The sequence below is a fragment of the Orycteropus afer genome, unplaced genomic scaffold (assembly GCF_000298275.1).
Source record: "Orycteropus afer afer isolate SDZICR_OR568_19922 unplaced genomic scaffold, OryAfe1.0 scaffold00063, whole genome shotgun sequence".
Taxonomy (NCBI): domain Eukaryota; kingdom Metazoa; phylum Chordata; class Mammalia; order Tubulidentata; family Orycteropodidae; genus Orycteropus; species Orycteropus afer.
Window position 1 is genome coordinate 12,437,445 of NW_006921650.1, and position 18,658 is coordinate 12,456,102.

Genomic DNA, 18,658 nt, shown 5'->3' on the forward strand with positions numbered 1-18,658 from the left:
TAACATAATCCAAAAACATAATGTTCTACTTCCTAGTTTAGGGAACAGTGTCTGGATTCTTAAAAGATTATAAATTGCCATTTAAGACACAACTACTGGTCTCTTCCTGCCTAGAGGAAAGGAGAATGAAGAAAACCAAAGACTCAAGGAAGCAATTAGCTCAAAGGACTATTGGCCCACATGAGCCACATCCTCCTCTAGCCTGAGACCAGAAGCAGTAGATGGTGCCCAGCTACCACTACTTACCACTCTGACCAGGAACACAACAGAAAGTCCCAGTCAGAATGTGTGAAAAATGTAGAACAAAATTCAAATTCATGAAAAAGGACAGATTTACCAGTTTGATAGACACTGAAGGAACCCCTGAGACTACTGTCCTAAACCACTCTTCCAACATGGAACTGAAGCCACTACCAGAGACAACTTCTCAACCAAATAATACACGGGCCTATAGAATAAACACCACTCCCCATGAGGAATATGCTCTGTAGAACAATCAACTATGAGACCAAAAGGGCAACATATGCCCCAAAGCAAAGATGAGAAGGCAGGGAGGGGCAGGGAAACTGGACAAATGGAAACAAGGAACCCAGGGTGGATATGGGCAGAGTGCTGACACACTGCAAGGACTACAAACAATGTCACAGAACAATGTGTGAATGAATCTTGAATGGAAAACTAATTTGTTGTGTAAACTTTGACCTAAAGCATAATAAAACATAAAAAAAAAAGTACAATAGGAAGGTAGAAATGATATTTCTCCCCTAATCAACAGAATGGGTATGCCCCATTGTAAAAATGGCATGGAGATGGTGTCTGACCTTCTCTAACTTCATGAGGGGGGAGGAGAATCAAGATCAATATTAACAATCTAAAGATATTAAGTAATACATGGCACTGCACCCATGAAAGAGACAAATACCTTTAAATGTTGATAGAAAATAACATATTGTACTCGTCCAGTGATTTTTAACATTAAATTAGAACTTTTCTTCTCAGAAAAAAATCTGGCCAGATGATGGAATATATAAAGCTGGAATCAAACAGCTTTTAAAGTCATCCATTCATAAAAGAACAAGGATCAGTTTCTAGTAATCAAAAAAAAAAAAAAAACCTTAAATATCTGTACACTTATTGTTTATGTGTCAAATCTATTTAAACCAAAAAACCAAACTTACTGCCATCGAGTTATCTCCAACTCATAGCAACCCCTCCTTGGGTTTCCAAGGCAATATCTCTACAGAAGTAGATTGCCCAATCTTCCTTCAGAGGGGTGGCCAGTGGGTTTGAACCACCAGCTTTCTGGTTAGCACTCAAATGCCTTAAGCATTAGGCCACCAACCCACCAGCCACTCCTCAGAAGGAAGATTGGGCAATTTACTTCCATAGTGATACTGCTTCAGAAACCCAAGGATGGGTCACTATGAGTCAGAGCCAACTCAAGGGCAGTGAGTTCAAATCTACTTACAGGTATGAAAAAATGACAAATTTCACACAACAGAACACATTATACAATTTCTAAACAATTTTTTCTAGGAAAATATGGTAGGCAACTTTTTCATTAGTCCAAATCCCCTATCCAATCACTTAAGCAAATTTTTCTCATGGTTAAACCCAAATTAAATACTCTCACTGAACATTAATTATCATATTATCCAATTCACAGTGGCATTTCTTGACCAAGATTGCACTGTTTTATATTTCAGGATCATTTAGCATATGTTAATCTACCACATTAGAGAATTTTAGTTGCAAGTCACTGAGAACATTTGAATTTCAGTGTCAGGAAATGTCCAGTATTATTTACATTGTCCAGCCTACTCTACCCTAAGAAAGCAGAAGCCACATGAAAAATATGTAATGAGAGGAAGCAGAAATTCCAAATGAATAAAACTTCCTTTAGAGCAATGTTTCTTAGTCTTTTATGGGTCAAAGACCTCTATGAGAATTTGATGAAAGCCATGGACCCACTCTCCCGAAAAACGCACACATGCATATGCACAATATTGAAAATGTAATTTCCATGATTCATGGAACATCAAAAATCCATCCATGGACAGCTGGTTAAGAATTTGTGCTTTATATCTATGGGAAAGTCCATTTAACAAAAATGCTATTATCACTTGATGGAAAAACCCAATATATTTTTACATGTTGTCTTTCTGAGCCAGATCACTAATAGAAAACACAAGGCAATAATACATCAACAACCTACTTAGCATTTTTACGGCTAAAATGGACCAAACAAAGTGCCCACAATACAGCAACAGGATGCGTGTCATGTTTCCTTAGTGACCCATAACCAACCTTTGGCACAAATCAGGGGACCCTTCCCAGCAACAAGATTTGCTTTAGCAAAATTTAAAAATCTATAAAAATCCTCCTCACCATTTCTGTTTACTTACAGAGCAATAGGAGTGGATTTAAGATCTCTGGAAAGGTCTGATAAAATAGCTGCTTTCATAGAGGAGAACTTCATGTCTGGGCAGGAGGAAGAGACTTTTCCCCATCTATCTTTTGTGCCATTATCTTCTGTTTGTCCCTTGACATCCACTCACCACTCCGCTCTGTGCCCCTGGAAGCTGACCAGTATGTGGTTCAAGTCAAAAGGGTTAGATAATGTCAAATGTGGCAGAAGACCAGCGGGAGGGAAAAGAGGGAAGACAAAGTATTTCTTCTGTTTTCCTTACTCAAGGTCCCTGGAATTAGCTGTTTCTCCTCAGAAGGTTCTGATTCTCAAGGGCTGGAGACTCTGGGTAGGACTCTCCTCCTCCAAGACCCAGTACCCACTCCCTCCCCTCATCACCAGCTGGGCTGGTACCAAGCAAGAGGTCACTGCATTGTCCTTTGGGGTTCCCTTACTCTCACACTTTTGTAAAAAGCCTCACTGCAAGTACACCTTCCTAAAATAACCCTATTTTGAATATCATTTGTTCCCTACTGCTACACTGACCGAATGCATATTCTGAATATATATCTTGTGAATAAAAACTAAATAAAATTTAAATTTAAAAAATATATGTTATGTAGGATTTGATGACTACCTGAAGCTAACTATTGCAATGGGAGATAAGGTAAGGAGTCTAAGACTCCAGGAAAACTCACCTGGTGGGATTTCAGGAGCAGTATTACCAGACTAGGTTAAGATAATGAAGAGTAGGTGAGGCCAAGGTCAGTACAAATTGAAGAAAATAAATCAGGACAACAGTGGTGCCCAATGAGAGCCCAGAAGTACAAATCACAAAATCCATCCACTGGGCAGGCATGCACACTTTTGTCAGTATGGAAACCCACTACATAGGATAGCACCCTCTTGAGGAGTGTTGTTACATGTGCTTTGACGCCAGCCTCTCCCTTCTTGAAAGAAAGAAGGTGCCATCCACTTCTCAAAGAATTGGCCAGTGAGAACCTTATGAATAGCAGTGAAACACTGTCTGATATTACTTCTTGCCATATAGGCATAAACAAAACAAACACCTAAACCCACTGCCATTGTGTCGATTCCGACTCATAGCAACTCTCATTGGGTTTCCAAGGCTGTAAAAATCTTTACAGATGTAGAGTGCCTCATCTTCCTCCTGCATAGCAACTGATAGGTTTGAACAGCCCAGCTTCTAGTTAGCATCCTAAATGCCTTACCCCCTATGCCACCAGAGCTTTAAAAACCCACTGTGTCAGGCCTTGGCCAGCCAGTCCCAAAATTTAATTAGGATAATCTGCTGAAGGAGACTGTGGTTCTCACCTGAAGAAGGCCCCAGGAGAAAAGATGCTAAAGAGCTTGTCATTCTCATTGTCAGTTTCCTTTACAAGGGCAGTTAGAGGGTACACACTTGTCCCTCACCACCCCTTATACTTAATGCCTGCTCATTAACACCCCAATACCAATATCCATGAGAATGCAGTAATCCACAGGTGTATTAGCAGAGCCTTTCTGATTAATTATTAGTATTCCTCAGGAAAAAAACTGCTGTCCACATAAAAGATGGCTTTTATATTCTTTATGGATCCTTATAAAAAGTTCAAGAACTTAATATTTATCCCTTTTTCATCTGTATTATGGAAGATAACAAAATACTAGTTTTCCATGAATTAATGTTTAATCTTTTTATTGTAATAATAAAATATATCTAAGAATTCACTCCCTTAGAAACTTAAAAATCAGTATGCTAACTAGGACTGATGTATTTTTCTCCTAGCTCAATGCTAAACTGCTTGAAAGTATTTCACCAAAGAAAAATGTAGTACTCTTGAAGCTACTAATTTTTTCTTGTTTAGTTTACATTTTTTTATAATTTCAGACAAGAAAAGCATTTGGTATATCATAATATATTATACCATGATTATGTATCTTGATATTATTCCTAAACTCAAACTTTTTTTATATCAAAAAGAAACAGATCTCATAAGCTCTCTATCAAAGGAGTGTGTGCACTGATATTGTCTTTGTCCAAAGCTTTATTAAATACTATATCTAATTATATTTTATAGTATAATCATGCAGTTTGCTTTCCATAGATTATTATGTAAGAATTGGAGATATTCATGGCTATGGAGCAATTATTCACTGCTAAGAAACCATTTAAATAACATTTGACCTCCAGGGATTTTCATGTTCCAAGTCTGTGTATCTGAAACAGGAAAACAGGAAGTGAATATACCATTGGGAGTCTTAAAGAATGAGTTCAACTGGAAAACCTTTCTTTGGAAAGAGTGTTTTCTTTCTTTACAATGTGCCTTATTGTCAGTGTTTGCTGCAAATAAGGGGAAAAAAAGGCAGATGCTCTGTATTTCCATCCAAATCCCAATCACAGCATCTATTCTACTAGATTTGGTTTCTTCCTTTTTCAAACATACACTGGCATTTTTCTACTCTAGAAGTGAAACCCCATGGAGCTCAGTTCTGCTCTGTAACAGATGGGGTGACCATGAGTTGCAATAGACTCAACAGCAATGGGTTTGTCTTTGGTTTTTGCTTACATTTAATATGCTTTTTTAAAACAGGAAAGAAAAACCAGAAATTAATAAAAATTGTTACCTATAAAGAGAATGAAGAGTTAGAACAGGGGGGGAAAAAAAAGAGATATATGTGAAACTTCTAAGAGCATCCATTTTATATAGTTTTGAACACATATATATGCTTTACATATTTGAAAAATTAAATCTAAAGAAAAGATGCCAGTGCTAAGCCCTAGTAGCACAGTGGTTAAAGCACTTGACAGCTAACTGAAAGGTCAGCAGTTCGAACCCATCAGCCATTCCCCAGAGAAAGATGTGGCAATCTGCTTCTGTAAAGATTACACCCTTGGAAACCCTATGGGGCAGTTCTACTCTGCCTTATGGGGTGACTATGAGTTGGAATAAACTCCACAGCACACAAAACAAGAAGAAGATGGAAAACAAATAAATAAATATACCTTCAAAACACCAAACAAACTCACTACTGTTGAGTTAGTCCCAACTCATAGTGACCCTTCCTTGGGTTTCCAAGGCAAGGTTTCTGTATCTCTACAGAAGTGGATTGCCCAATCTTTCTTCTGAAGAATGGCCTGGTGGGTTTGAACCACCAGCCTTCTGGTTAGCAGTCAAATACCTTAGACACTACACCACCAGAGCTCCCAAATATACTCTAGTATATATGTAGTATATACCAAATTGGTAATTTAATTAAAGAGAGAAGATATTTATTTAAAGTAACTTTAGTGCACAGTACTTTGTACTTCCCTAATAAGAAATATTCTAAGACCCAAAGGAGATACAAAGTAATCTTAAAATTATTCAGCAGTTCTATGATTTGTTGTTGTTGTTGTTGTTGTTGTATGTCAAGGATTAATTCTGACTTATTGTTCCCATAGGGTTTTCAAGGCAGTAATCTTTACGGAAACAAACTGCCATAACTTTCTCCTGTAAAGTGGCTGATACATTCGAACCAGCGACCTTTTGGTTAGCAGCCAAGTGCTTAACAAATGTGCCACCAGAGTTCCTAATTTTATGATTATCAGGAAGTGACTATGTTACCAGTTTTAGAAACCAAGAGTTTTCAAATATGAAAAAAAAAAAAAAAGATACATACATAAAATAGGTTAATACACTGCAATATATCTATTGATAATTCCAATTCAAAACTAACTCAAGATTTTTAAATCTGTCCACGAAAAGGGCCTAGAAGCAATACTCTATAACAATAAACACATCAACAATTCAGATTTGAATCTCAAGAGATATTCCCCAATAAAAAGAACTAAGGCTCTTTGGAAAAATGGCTGATTCTAAGGACAGGAAATGTACAAGTTGAGTATGGCACATCTTGTTTTGGCACAAACCAAGGAAACTTTCAAATACTGATAAGGTCACATCAAAGGGATTCTAGAATTGGCTTGAGTAGACTCCTACTGGCCAAAGTGGAGTACTATTAACCTCAAATAATGACAGCAATTGTCTGAAATATATTGAGTATGTAAAAATTCATAAACACATAATGATACTCAAACAATCACACACACACACTTTCTTTGTCACCAGTAAAGATAGCTATTACACCAACTTAATGCAAAAACACACAAACAAAAACAGTTGCCTCATATTCAATTCCAACTCATGACAATACCGTATGTACAGAGTAGAACTACACTCCACAGGTTTTCAAGGCTAGACCTTTCAGAAGTAGATCACCTGGTCTTTCTACCTCTGGGTAGATTTGAAACATCAACTTTTCAGTTAGTAGTTGAGTGCTTAACCCTTTGCACCACCCAGGGACTCCTACACCACATCAACTTAATGTTAGTAATTAAACAGAAAGTATTAACCATTTTTTCAGACTTTCCAATGGAAACTATATTTCAGAACAATCAAAGAGCCCCCAGTTAGAGAATTTTCTACTTAAATAAGAGCGAGGCTAATAAATGTAGAAAAAATATACAACTAGAAAATCTTCATTTTACAGCTCATGCTGAAATAACTGATTCAGGCAAGCATTATCAATGGATAAACCACTGGATGAAAAGTTGAGGGAAATGGGATTCTAGCATGGTGCTGAAGTATTACTCCACAGGTCCTATGCTGTTTGTGATGGGGAAAGGTATAACTGCAATGAGGGCATCAGTCTATCACCATATAAACCTACTGATCAATCTTAGAATCACTAACAGCGTACCAACCAGACATAACATGACTTCTGAAGCGCTGCAACATAATGTAGACTGTTATCGCCTGTGAAGTATGTGTATAAAAATGTTTAACTTAGATCTAAGCAAGCCTGTAGAGGAACAAATTAAACATTCCACAAGGAAACAATCAGGCAAATGTAGAAGGTGAGATGATTTGCAGAACAAGTAAATGTCACAGAAACAAAAAAGGAAAAAAAAAAAAAAGGCAGGAGAGAGGGGAAAGAACTGTTCTAATTTACAGTGCAAGTTTTGAGAACACCTTCCTTCTGAGGACTAGCTGGTGGGTTCAAACTGCCAGCCTTCTGGTTAGCAGTCAAATGCCTTAGGCACTATGGCCTCAGAGCTCCTAATTAAAAATCAGATAAAGCAAAAACAGCAAATGATGGGTAGATGGCAGTTCATTGTATTTTTCTCTCTACTTTTCAGTATGATATAAAATTTCTAGGGACAGGAACTGTGCAAGTTGAGTATGGGACATCTTGTGGCACAAAGCAAGGAAACTTTCAAATACTGATAAGGTCATGTTAAAAATAAGTTAAAAAATCAAGTTAAAATTAAAAAAATATAATAATAAAAGCTCTCTAGTTCAGTCTTTTGTTCCTCTCCTGCATGTCAGTTATGAACCATGGAATAAGAGGACTGGTAAATGGGCTCTCTCAAAAGCATGAAAGCAAAGCCAAAAAACTACTTCTTTAATACAATAAACTATACAATAGACTCATGGGCGGGGGAGTGAGAAGAGAAATGTGCACCATACACAAGGCTGCAGAGGAAGCAATGACCTCATGGGTGAGCCAGGATCATTTAAAGGTGGAAGATGAAAACAAGGCAGAGAAAGAGGTAGAAGATAAAAGGGAATTTGCTGATGCAGACCACAAATTCCACAGGGCTGAAGCACAACTGTTAAGCACTTGGCTGCTAGCCAAAGCAGGAAGGTTTCAGGAGCTGGGAAAGAACCTGTAGGGGACAGAATAGTGATATCAGAAATGAAGGTCACCTGGAAATAAGACAACTTCTCACAGTGACTGACATACACAGGGTTAAACAGGCTTAATGAGAGGAGACTTGGTGGATTCTAGATAGATGTAAGAATGCTAGTGAAAGGGACCAATGGGATGCTGAAGCCTTCCTTATCCCTGATGAAGAGTAAGGAAGCTTTAGGAGAGCTGTAGTCAGCGCTACCAGACAAGTTCATTCTTCAACTCCTGTTCTGGGAGGGGTGAACTTATTATTTTGTCTTCTTTGTATTACTATCATTAGTGAAACCTGTAATCTTTGTGAGGTAGGACCATAAACACAAGACAAATGATCAGAAGACAAAAATATAATTAGAAAACATAACTTTCTCTAGCAAAATTCAAGAAACTCTGAAAGAGTGATTTTATAATTTTCATTTGCTTAAGGCTGCCTAAAATACAGATGACTAGACCTTACACCCTCAGCAAGTCTGAATTATTATGTCTGAAACTGGGTCATTTTTAACATTCATTCACCTAATTTTCATGAAACTGACCACAGAACATATTTTGAGAAACTCAGTTGCAGAGAAAAGCAAAATGGAGGTTTCTAGTACTATCATTCCTTCTACACTTATTATATAATGAGGGCTAAAGAAAAGTTGAAAATTGTTGCCTCATGGAGAGAGAAAATATACAAATATTTAATTACTTTAAAAAATGTACTACAGGAATTCCAGTAAGACTGCGGAACAGGCATACAAACTACACAGACCTTCTTCAACAAAGAAAAGGGGAACCAATTAACACAGATACAGAAGATAATCCTGGAGCCCTGAGCTTTGAAGGGAAGGATACAGAAGTAGACTAAATTCCAACTAGTAGAGAACCTGCATGAAAACACTGAAACAGGAAACATACGCAGCTGCCATCTGTCAGTGATCCTGACAGCATGGACCATTACCAAATAGTGTTAACCAAAACCAAACTCACTGCCGTCAAGTCAGATCCGACTCATAACGACCCCTCCTTGGGTTTCCAAGGAGATAGCAGCCCTGCTAGCCACAGGCTGCACGGATGACTGCACTGGTGGCTGGTGAATAAAAGGGGAAGTAAAGAGGGAGACAGCCTGAACTGTGGAATATTGGCTGTCCAGAGGGTGCAGCCATTTTGAATGTTTACAAGTGGTTCAACCGTTTTGGATATTTAAAGCGTTCTCTCAGATTCCAGGCACCTAAGAATAGACACCACTTGCCGTTACTACAAGGACATTCCATACATGAATGACTGGAAAGGTACAATATTCTCTTCGTTACTCTTACACCATCTTGGTGAACAGAGGTGCAGCCATCTCTCACTCCCACCCACCTTCTGGGCCAGGAGGAATTCCATCTCAGTGTGTGTGCTCTGATGGAGCCTAGGTGCTCTGCACTGCCCAGATTTCTTTTTTCTTTTTTTTTTAGTTTGTTTTTGTTTGTTGTAAAATTATTACTATTATATTTTTGTTCTTTTTGTTATTATTCTTTATTCTTACCTTCCCAGGTTCTAGTTTTCAACTTTTTCTCTCTTCCCTGTTCCTGGTCCCCATTTTTCTCTTTCTCATGGTTCTCCCCATTCCTTGTTTTTCTTTTTGCATTTTTTCCACTTTTTTCTTCATTATTCTCCTACTCTACCCCTTTCTCAGATATTGTGGGATTGGTTTTTGTTGTTGTTGTTGTTGTTGTTGATTGTTCCTGTGTGTTTATGCACTTTGTTTTCGTCTGTTGCTTTTACTTTTTCGATGTTTTTTTTTATCATGGTTTTTGTCTGAGTGGGAGGCAGCAACCATACCCATGCAACACAACCACAGCCACACTTCCTATAGCTCCACTTACTGAGTGAGAACCATCACTTCCTTCTCTACAAACTGGCCACTGATAAACAACCACCCAGAAAAGCCTGACTCACTCTTAGCTGCTCTTCACAAACAGTTAACAGAGATCTAAATACAACAACGTCACAATGTCTTGGAGACAACAGATGATCACAGTCCACACAAAGAAGCAAGATAAAGTGGTGGAAACAAGGGACCAGGATACAAATCCAGAACATGTCCCTGAAAAAGCAACAGCACTGGAACTCCTTGATAAGGAATTCAAAAGAATTATATTTAGGTACCTTCAAAGGACTGAAAGACAGATCAAGGAAAACACTGACAAAATTGAGGAAAACAGTCAAAACCCTAGAGCAATTTCAAAAGACAATACAAGAACAAAATGACAAAATAAATGAAAAACTAGAAATGATACAAAATCTACAGATAGAAATCCAGAAGATTAATACTGAATTTTCAGAAATAGATAACACCCTGAAAGGGCAAAGGAGTAGAATTGATGCAATGGAAGACAGAATTAATGAGACTGAAGACAAATACCTGAGTACTTTTTGGAAAGGGATCAATCAGAAATAAGATCAAAACAAAATTAAAAAAGCCTAAGATTCATGGGGGATATCATCAAAAGGAATAACCTACAAGTAATCAGAATTCCAGAACAGGAAGAGAAAAGAAAACCACTGAGAAAACTGTCCAAGATTTGTTTGAAGAGAACTTTCCTGACATGACGGAAGATGAGAATATATCCATTATGCAAGTCCAACAAACCCCAAACAGGATAGACCCCAAAAGAAAATCACCAACACGTATCATCATCAAACTCATCAAAACCAAAGACAAAGAAAGAATCCTGAAAGCAGTAGGGGAAAAATGAAAAGTTACCTACAAAGGACAACCAATAAGATTAATCTCTGATTTCTCAGCAGAAACCATGCAAGTGAGAAGGCAATGAGATGGTATATATAAAACCCTGAAAGAAAAAAATTTTCAACCAAGAATTATATACCTGGCAAAATTGTCCCTCAAATAAGATGGTGAAATTAGGAGATTTCCAGGTAAGCAGAAATTAAGAGAATTTGTTAAAACCAGACCAGCCTTATAAGAGATACTAAAGGAAGTCCTTTGAACAGAGAACCAGTAATGCAAACAACTGACCATTAATATGCAAGATGAAACATCCCAGAAACCAACACAGCTAGGGAAGGATCCAAAGTAAAATAAGCTTACAAGATTGTAAACAGGAAAGCAGAGACATCAATTTGCAAATGAGGACAACTATAAACCAAAAAGAGAGAAAATACTGTGTAATTACAGAACTTCTAAATGGTGAGGAAGTCAAGAGAGTTGCAAGATAGAATGGACTGTTCTAAACTCTGGGAGAAAATTATAAATCACAGGGTAACCTCAAAGAAAAATGATAAACCTTAACATCAAAATAAAAAAGAGGACAAGCACAAATATTTAGCAAGAAGTAAAACAGCAGCAGCAAAGGAAATGAGAACACAATTCATAAACGTTAATGAGCTCAGCACAGAAAATTACATGGACCAAAAAACCAGGAACACCATGAAAAAACACATAACAAAATAACAGCAACTTATTCATACTTGCCCATAATTACACTGAAGGTGAATGGATTAAATGCACCACTCAAGAGACAGAGAGTTGCAGACTGGGTAAGAAAACATAACTCATCAATCTGCTGTCTACAAGAGACACACCTTAGAGACAAAGATAAAAATAGACTAAAAATCAAAGGTTGGAAAAAGATATATCAAGCAAATGGCAACCGTAAAAGAGCAGCAGTGGCAATATTAATTTCTGATCAAATGGACTTTAAGACAAAAACTACCATAAGGGACAAGAAAGGATGTCATATAATCATTAAAGGATTACTCAAACAAGAAGACCTAACCACAATAAATACGTATGGACCCAGTGAGAGCCCCAAAATACATAAATCAGACTTCAACAGAATTGAGAAGAAATAGATAACTTCAGAGTCATAGTAAGAGACTTTAATATACCGTTTTCAAACAAAGATAGAACTGGAAAGAAATTCAACAAAGACGCAGAAGAGCTAAACAGTAGAAGCCACCAACTTGACCTTATAGACCTCCACAGAGCACTTCACCCAACAACAGCACAATATACATTCTTTTCCAGTGCACATGGAACATTCTTCAGGATAGACCATATGTTAGGCCATAAAGCAAGCCTTTATAAATTTGAGACACTAAAATGCTACAAAGCATCTACTCAGATGACAATGCTATAAAATTAGAAATCAATAACAGGAAGATGAACAGAAAAAGAGCAAACATATGGAAACTGAAAACATTCTCCTTAAGAACTGGGTAATAGAAGAAATAAAAAATGAAATTAAAAAATTCCTTGAATCAAATGAGAATGAAAAAAATGTACTACATAATTTTTTTTTTTTTTGTGGGAAGAAAATACTTTATTGATTTAACTTGGGGGCAGGGCGGCCCTGGCGGCTCAGAACTTTCAGAACTTCTGGAACTGCTTCTTGGAGCCAGTGGCCTTGGTGACCTTGAGCACATTGAAGCGCACAGTCTTGCTCAGGGGCCGGCACTTGCCCACCATGACGATGTCACCTATCTGGACGTCCCTGAAGCAGGGGGACAGGTGCACAGACATGTTCTTGTGACGCTTCTGAAAGCGGTTGTACTTGCAGATATAGTGCAGGTAGTCGCGGCGGATGACAATGGTTCTCTGCATCTTCATCTTGGTCACCACGCCAGACAGAATGTGCCCTTGGATGAAGACGTTACCAGTGAAAGGGCATTTCTTGTCAATGTAGGTGCCCTCTACAGCCTCCTTGGGCGTCTTGAAGCCCAGACCCATGTTCTTGTAATAACGCGGGAGCTTTTCCTTGCTAGTTTTTGCTAGTTTCTCCCTGCAGGACCCTTTTTTTGTTCTGGAAGATGGTCGGCTGCTTTTGGTAGGCACGCTTGGTCTGAATGTCCACCATCTTCCCGGCTGCTTCAAAATGTACTACATAATTTTGCTCAAAAATAAAAACTCAAAGGGAATATGAAACTCCAGCTCACAAATTACACTAATATTAAATGGTGCATAAATTTTTAGAATTAGAAATAAAGACAATACATAAGCATATTGATTCAATCATGCTAGGGCATGGTGCATGAAGTTTCCTGGCTTCAGAAGTCAACTTTTAGCTTCTAGCTTTCCCAGGCTTTGCTTGGTTTTGCTAAGAAGACATTTCGTATAAACTCATTGCCGTCAAGTCAGATCCAACTCATAGTGACCCCTCCTTGGGTTTCTGAGGCAATTATCACTACTGAAGTAGATTGCCCAATCTTCCTTCCAAGGAGTAGCTGGTGGATTTGAACCACCAGCCTTCTCCTTAGCAGTCAAATGCCTTAGGCACTACACCACCAGAGCTCCAACACTTAGTATTGTAAGATGAAATGTCATGGTTGGAGGTCTATTTCCATTTCCTTCTCCAGTTTCAATAATGCAGGTTTTTTATTTGATCCCATCATATTATTTTATCACTTAGCTTTTCTGAACCGCCTTCCCTGAAACCAAATGCTTGCAGTTATTCATGCCTTGACAATCTATTCCAAATGTAAAACAAAAGGCATCAGCGATGGTGGAGACAACCTAGTTACATGGACAGAGTCAAAATCCAGTTGCTTTATTTTGCTATGATACAGCATGATATGGGTAAACTAACACCCTCTTTCCAGCGCTATAAAATTAGGATAAGATTTATCTCCTCATTGTAGACTAATGTTTATTAAATGCTTCCCAGTCCACAGATCACATTTATTAGGGTTAAAACTAACTTAATCAACTTTAACCTCCAACTATTTCTGAGATGCTTTTTAAAGCTCTTTTGGTCTCTTCTTCAAAATAATTGCATATTCAGTACCCACAATCCATGTATTCTTTTCATTAATTAAGGTATTAGCATGCTATCCAGAATGAAAGGAATAAAGTTTCACAAATGTATGCTGAAACTATTATCTAATAGGTCTATGGCACACCAAAAATGACTGCATAGACCACAGCATCCTATTCATGGTTATATGACAGAATGACCTAGGGAGCTCTGGAAACCTGAAGATATGCACGTCTTCCCCTAACATGTCTATTAAAGCAGAATCTCCACGAATTCAAGTGCTTGGTTTAAGAACCAATTCTTCAAAAGTTCCCAGGTGATTCATTTGCACCCTGTCTGAGGGGCAGCTTTTGAGATCACTGGAATAGACCACATATCTCAACAGAAAGATCCTAGTAAAGGTTGCCTCTGAAAACCTCCTGTACCAGGAAGATTCTGACTGTAAAGTAACTTCTGGGTTTGATGTGGCAACTTCTGAGAGTATCCCAGTGTTGGCAGAAACCATGGAACTCTCTGATAATGGTCTTGCCAGGCTGATGCTCAAATTTTAGGATTGGTTCACTATTATTGTGAAAAAGTGTGTGATGAAGAGTTGGGAGAAAGTGAGTCTTCCTAGAATAGAAGCAGTTATGTTTCATTTTCATTCCTTAACTTTCCAGACGCTCCATGAGGACTTCTGCCATTAGCAATGTGCTTGTGCTTAACCTGCTGGCTTTTGAGAAAACTCACAAAAATCAGTCTTACATTTACACATTACTCATTATCTTAGAGCAGTGCTTCCAATTATGAGTATATATGTCACTAGTCATACACAGGAGGGTTTTAGGAAATATTCATTTTCATATTTATGTAATGATTTCACCATGTATCAGAAAAAAATAACAAAATATCAAGCCTAGGATTTCACAGATACTACTGATAGGCTGTGTTAGGTATTTAAAAATTTTAAAGTGACTCATTTGCAAGAAAATTATTATGTAAATATTAAAATACATGGCACTGATCTATATATAAAAATGCATTCATTCCATGAATATTTATTGATTATCTATAATTCATGTGTTCGGGTAGGGAATATAGACAAGTCTTTGTTCTCAATGACCTTAAATTCTAGTAAAGTCAAACATGAATATAGGAAACATTGTACACTACCTTCCACATGAGTATGAATGTATAGAGAATCATCATTTTAAAGTCACAGTAATATAAATCACTCATCTTCATACAGCATTTGGAAGCTTCAAGAAAAATATAATCTATTGAAATACAGACTTGCAGTTTCACATTCAAAATTTAAATAGATTGGGAGTCGTCATTCCCATCCTTCCAATAAGAAAAAACTGAACAAACTAAAAATCAATGACTTTTCTTGGACCTATCAGAGACCTGAGGTCAAAGAGCAAACTGCCATTCCAAAATCTAGAGATGCAGGTGAATACAGAGAATCACAGCCAAGATCTGCTTACCTGCAATAGAAGCCACAGAGCCATAAACTGATGTTGTTGTTGTTTTGTTATGTACCATCGAGTCAAACCCGACTCATAGTGACCCCTCCTTGGGTTTCCGAGGCAGTATCACTATGGAAGTAGATTGCCCCATCTTCCTTCCGAGGAGTGGCTGGTGGGTTTGAACCGCCAGCCTTCTGGTTAGCAGTCAAGTGCCTTAGGCACTATGCTACCAGAGCTCCCTTATAGGGATACTTAAATGGTAATTTTGCTTAATTCATACAAGTTATAATTTCCACACAGTTTCTTCAAACCCATGTATGATATTATCACTCCTGTTGTTGTTATTGTCAATTGAGGTTGAGTCGATTCCATCTTATAGCAAGCCCATATGTATGGAGTGGAACTGTTCCACAGGGTTTTAAAGGCTGTGATCCCACAGTAGACCATCATTAGGCTCATCTTCCAAGTTGCCTCTAGTGGATTTGAACCACCAACTTTTTGGCTAATAGTCAAGCCCTTAACCACATGCATTACCCAGTAAGTCCTATATCACTCCTATTAACAGACCATTAAGAAAAACTTATAAGCTTCACTTTTATAAACAGACAAATTATTAAAGAGTACAGCTTTTGTTAAGTCATATTTGACATAGAAACAAGGTTATGGTCAGGATTCAATACCCTACCTACCCAATAAAGACACATATTACCCAATTATTAATGTTCTCCCCCAGGGTGATTTAAGAAGAACAAAAATACAGAGTCTTCAATGTCAATGTTCAATACCAACTGTCTTATTTAATGAGTTTAAATCAATAATAGCCCAATTTAAACAACTCCCTTTTATGATTTTAGTATAAACATCAACAGTGTTGCTTTTGGAAGTTTCCTGGCCTTCCCATCCCTTGTTTGTGAAATGCCAGCTCTCCCAAACTGTTATATTCCAAAGTAAATGAGTCAAACCCCTGAATCATTTTCAGAACAAACTTAGTTCCATTTTGCCCATGTTAATAAGGGATTATATGAATTAACTCTTAATACTCTATCATATACTTTAAAAGCCACACAATTAATAACCACAGAGATGACACTTTCTGGAAGCCTTATTGAATTCTGTACCTAAATTTATCTTCAAAATGGGATAAATTACCAGTCGACACTAGGAGTGGCACACTTCATGTACTAGGTTTTATCACTTGTATGATTTTCATGCCTGCCTCTATACTGAGTGTTAGCATAAGCTACTGTAGTGGACAATTACAGGTTGTTTTTTTTTTTTAACAACATGATACCTTCCTTCTCCAGGACACCTGCTCCTCCCTGTCAACCAACATAAGCAAACAACAAACAACACAACGCACTGCCGTCGAGTCAGATCCAACTCATAGCGACCCCTCCTTGGGTTTCCGAGGCAGTATTACTAAGGAAGTAGATTGCCCAAACTTCCTTCTGAGGAATGGCTGGTGGGTTTGAACTGCCAGCCTTCTGGTTAGTAGTCAAGTGCCTTAGGCACTATCACTAGAGCTACCCAACCAACGTACACACATCACAATTCCCCACCTCTTACTGGCCCAATGAGGAGGCATGGAAAAATCATTGGTCTAAGAAATATGTACATTCTCCAAACTGGGGGCAGAGTCATTCCCAAGGATGTTTTTGAACTGGAACTGGAAAGGAAGTTCCTTTACCTCTCAGGTCATAGGACTGTAAGAATATAAACCCCAAACTACCTGAATCTTTTTTTTTTTAAGGCCATTTTCAGAATCAGAGAACAGAACTAAAAGACAAATAAGAGATGAGAAAACAAAGAAACAGATGAAGAGATATGATGGTGCTCAAGTCACTGAATCCAGATGGCCCTTCAGCTAGCTCCAACCTGCTTAGGTTTTGATAGGTTGTTACCTGAGCTGAAAAAGTCTTCTAAAAACAGCTGCAGCTAGTTAGAATTGGGTGACTGTCACTTGCAACTAAGTCTTAAGCTAAATTCAAAATGGTCTCTGATAATTTCATATGAGACAGGCACCCTCTAACCAGAGTATCCAGTGGCCTGTCTTCAGAGTTCCCCTAAGTGACATGCTCCAAGTGAACTATAGCCAGAGACAGATTTACCATGAAGCTAAGAGCTCCTTCCAAGCACATTTCCTTTTCAAGTCCCACAAGAGACCTTATCAATGTGTTCACATGGTTTTGTGTTTTCTATATTTACAAAAGAAAGACATTTAACCACATTGGATTGGAGAGACTGTGGACATTTTTGGCTTTCGGACAAAGATAGTAGAGTTAAGGACACATTTAGTTTGTGTTTAGTGAGAAATATTTATGTGTTTACATTAGGTCTGTGTAGAGTTAAGTTGTTGCTAGCCTTAGTGGTATAGAAGGAGCTCTGGTGATGCAGTGGTTAAAACATTCATCTACTAACCCAAACATTGGTGGTTCGAACCCACCAGTTGGTCTGCAAGAGAAAGATGAGCCAATCTGCTTCCATAAAGATTCATATCCTTGGAAACCCTATGGGGCAGTTCGACTCTGTCCTGTAGGGTCACTATGAGTTGGAATTTATTTCACAGCAGTGGGTTTGGGTGTTGTTGCTGTTGTTGTTATGTGCCGTTGAGTCAGACCCAACTCATAGCGACCCCTCCTTGGGTTGCCAAGGCAGTATCACTACAGAAGTACATTGCCCCATCTTCCTTCCGAGGAGTGGCTCGTGGGTTTGAACCGCCAGCCTTCTAATTAGCAGTCAAGTGCCTTAGGCACTATGCTACATAGAAATGGTATCTATGTATAATCTTACAACTCACTGTGCCAACTCACCTGTCACCAAGATGCAGGGCGAGAGTCCTAACACCATAGGACAATGATGCCTGACATTGGAAGATGTGGAGATGAAAGGTTTGAAACAAAACCTTTGGGATAAATTACCAGTTGACACTAGGAGTGGCACACTAGTACTAGGTTTTATCACTTGTATGATTTTCATGCCTGCCTCTACACTGAGTGTTAGCATAAGCTACTGTAGTGGACAATTACGGGTTTTATTTTTTAAGCAACATGATACCTTCCTTCTCCAGGACACCTGCTCCTCCCTGTCAACCAACACAGTCTATGGGAAATTCTTCCAGTCATCAGATCTCTAAAATTATAAGTAAAGGACTCCATTATTGTCGAACCCTAGTCAAAATTAAAAGCACTCTCCTGTCAGAAATACATACATACATAAATATACACACACAAACAGATTTGATGCATTGAACACCAATGACCGAAAGCCAGATGAATTATGGGAAGATATCAAGAACATTATCCATGAAGAAAGCAAGAGATCACTAA

General features: G+C 38.1%; 1 protein-coding gene and 1 pseudogene across 1 annotated transcript in view; both read right to left on the bottom strand.

Annotated features, from left to right (window-relative positions):
- The window catches only part of ADAM22 (ADAM metallopeptidase domain 22), a 339,260-nt gene that overhangs the window by 179,149 nt on the left and 141,453 nt on the right, over positions 1–18,658 (bottom strand). The gene's annotated exons all lie outside the window — the stretch shown is intronic.
- LOC103196174 lies at positions 12,501–12,987 on the bottom strand (annotated as a pseudogene).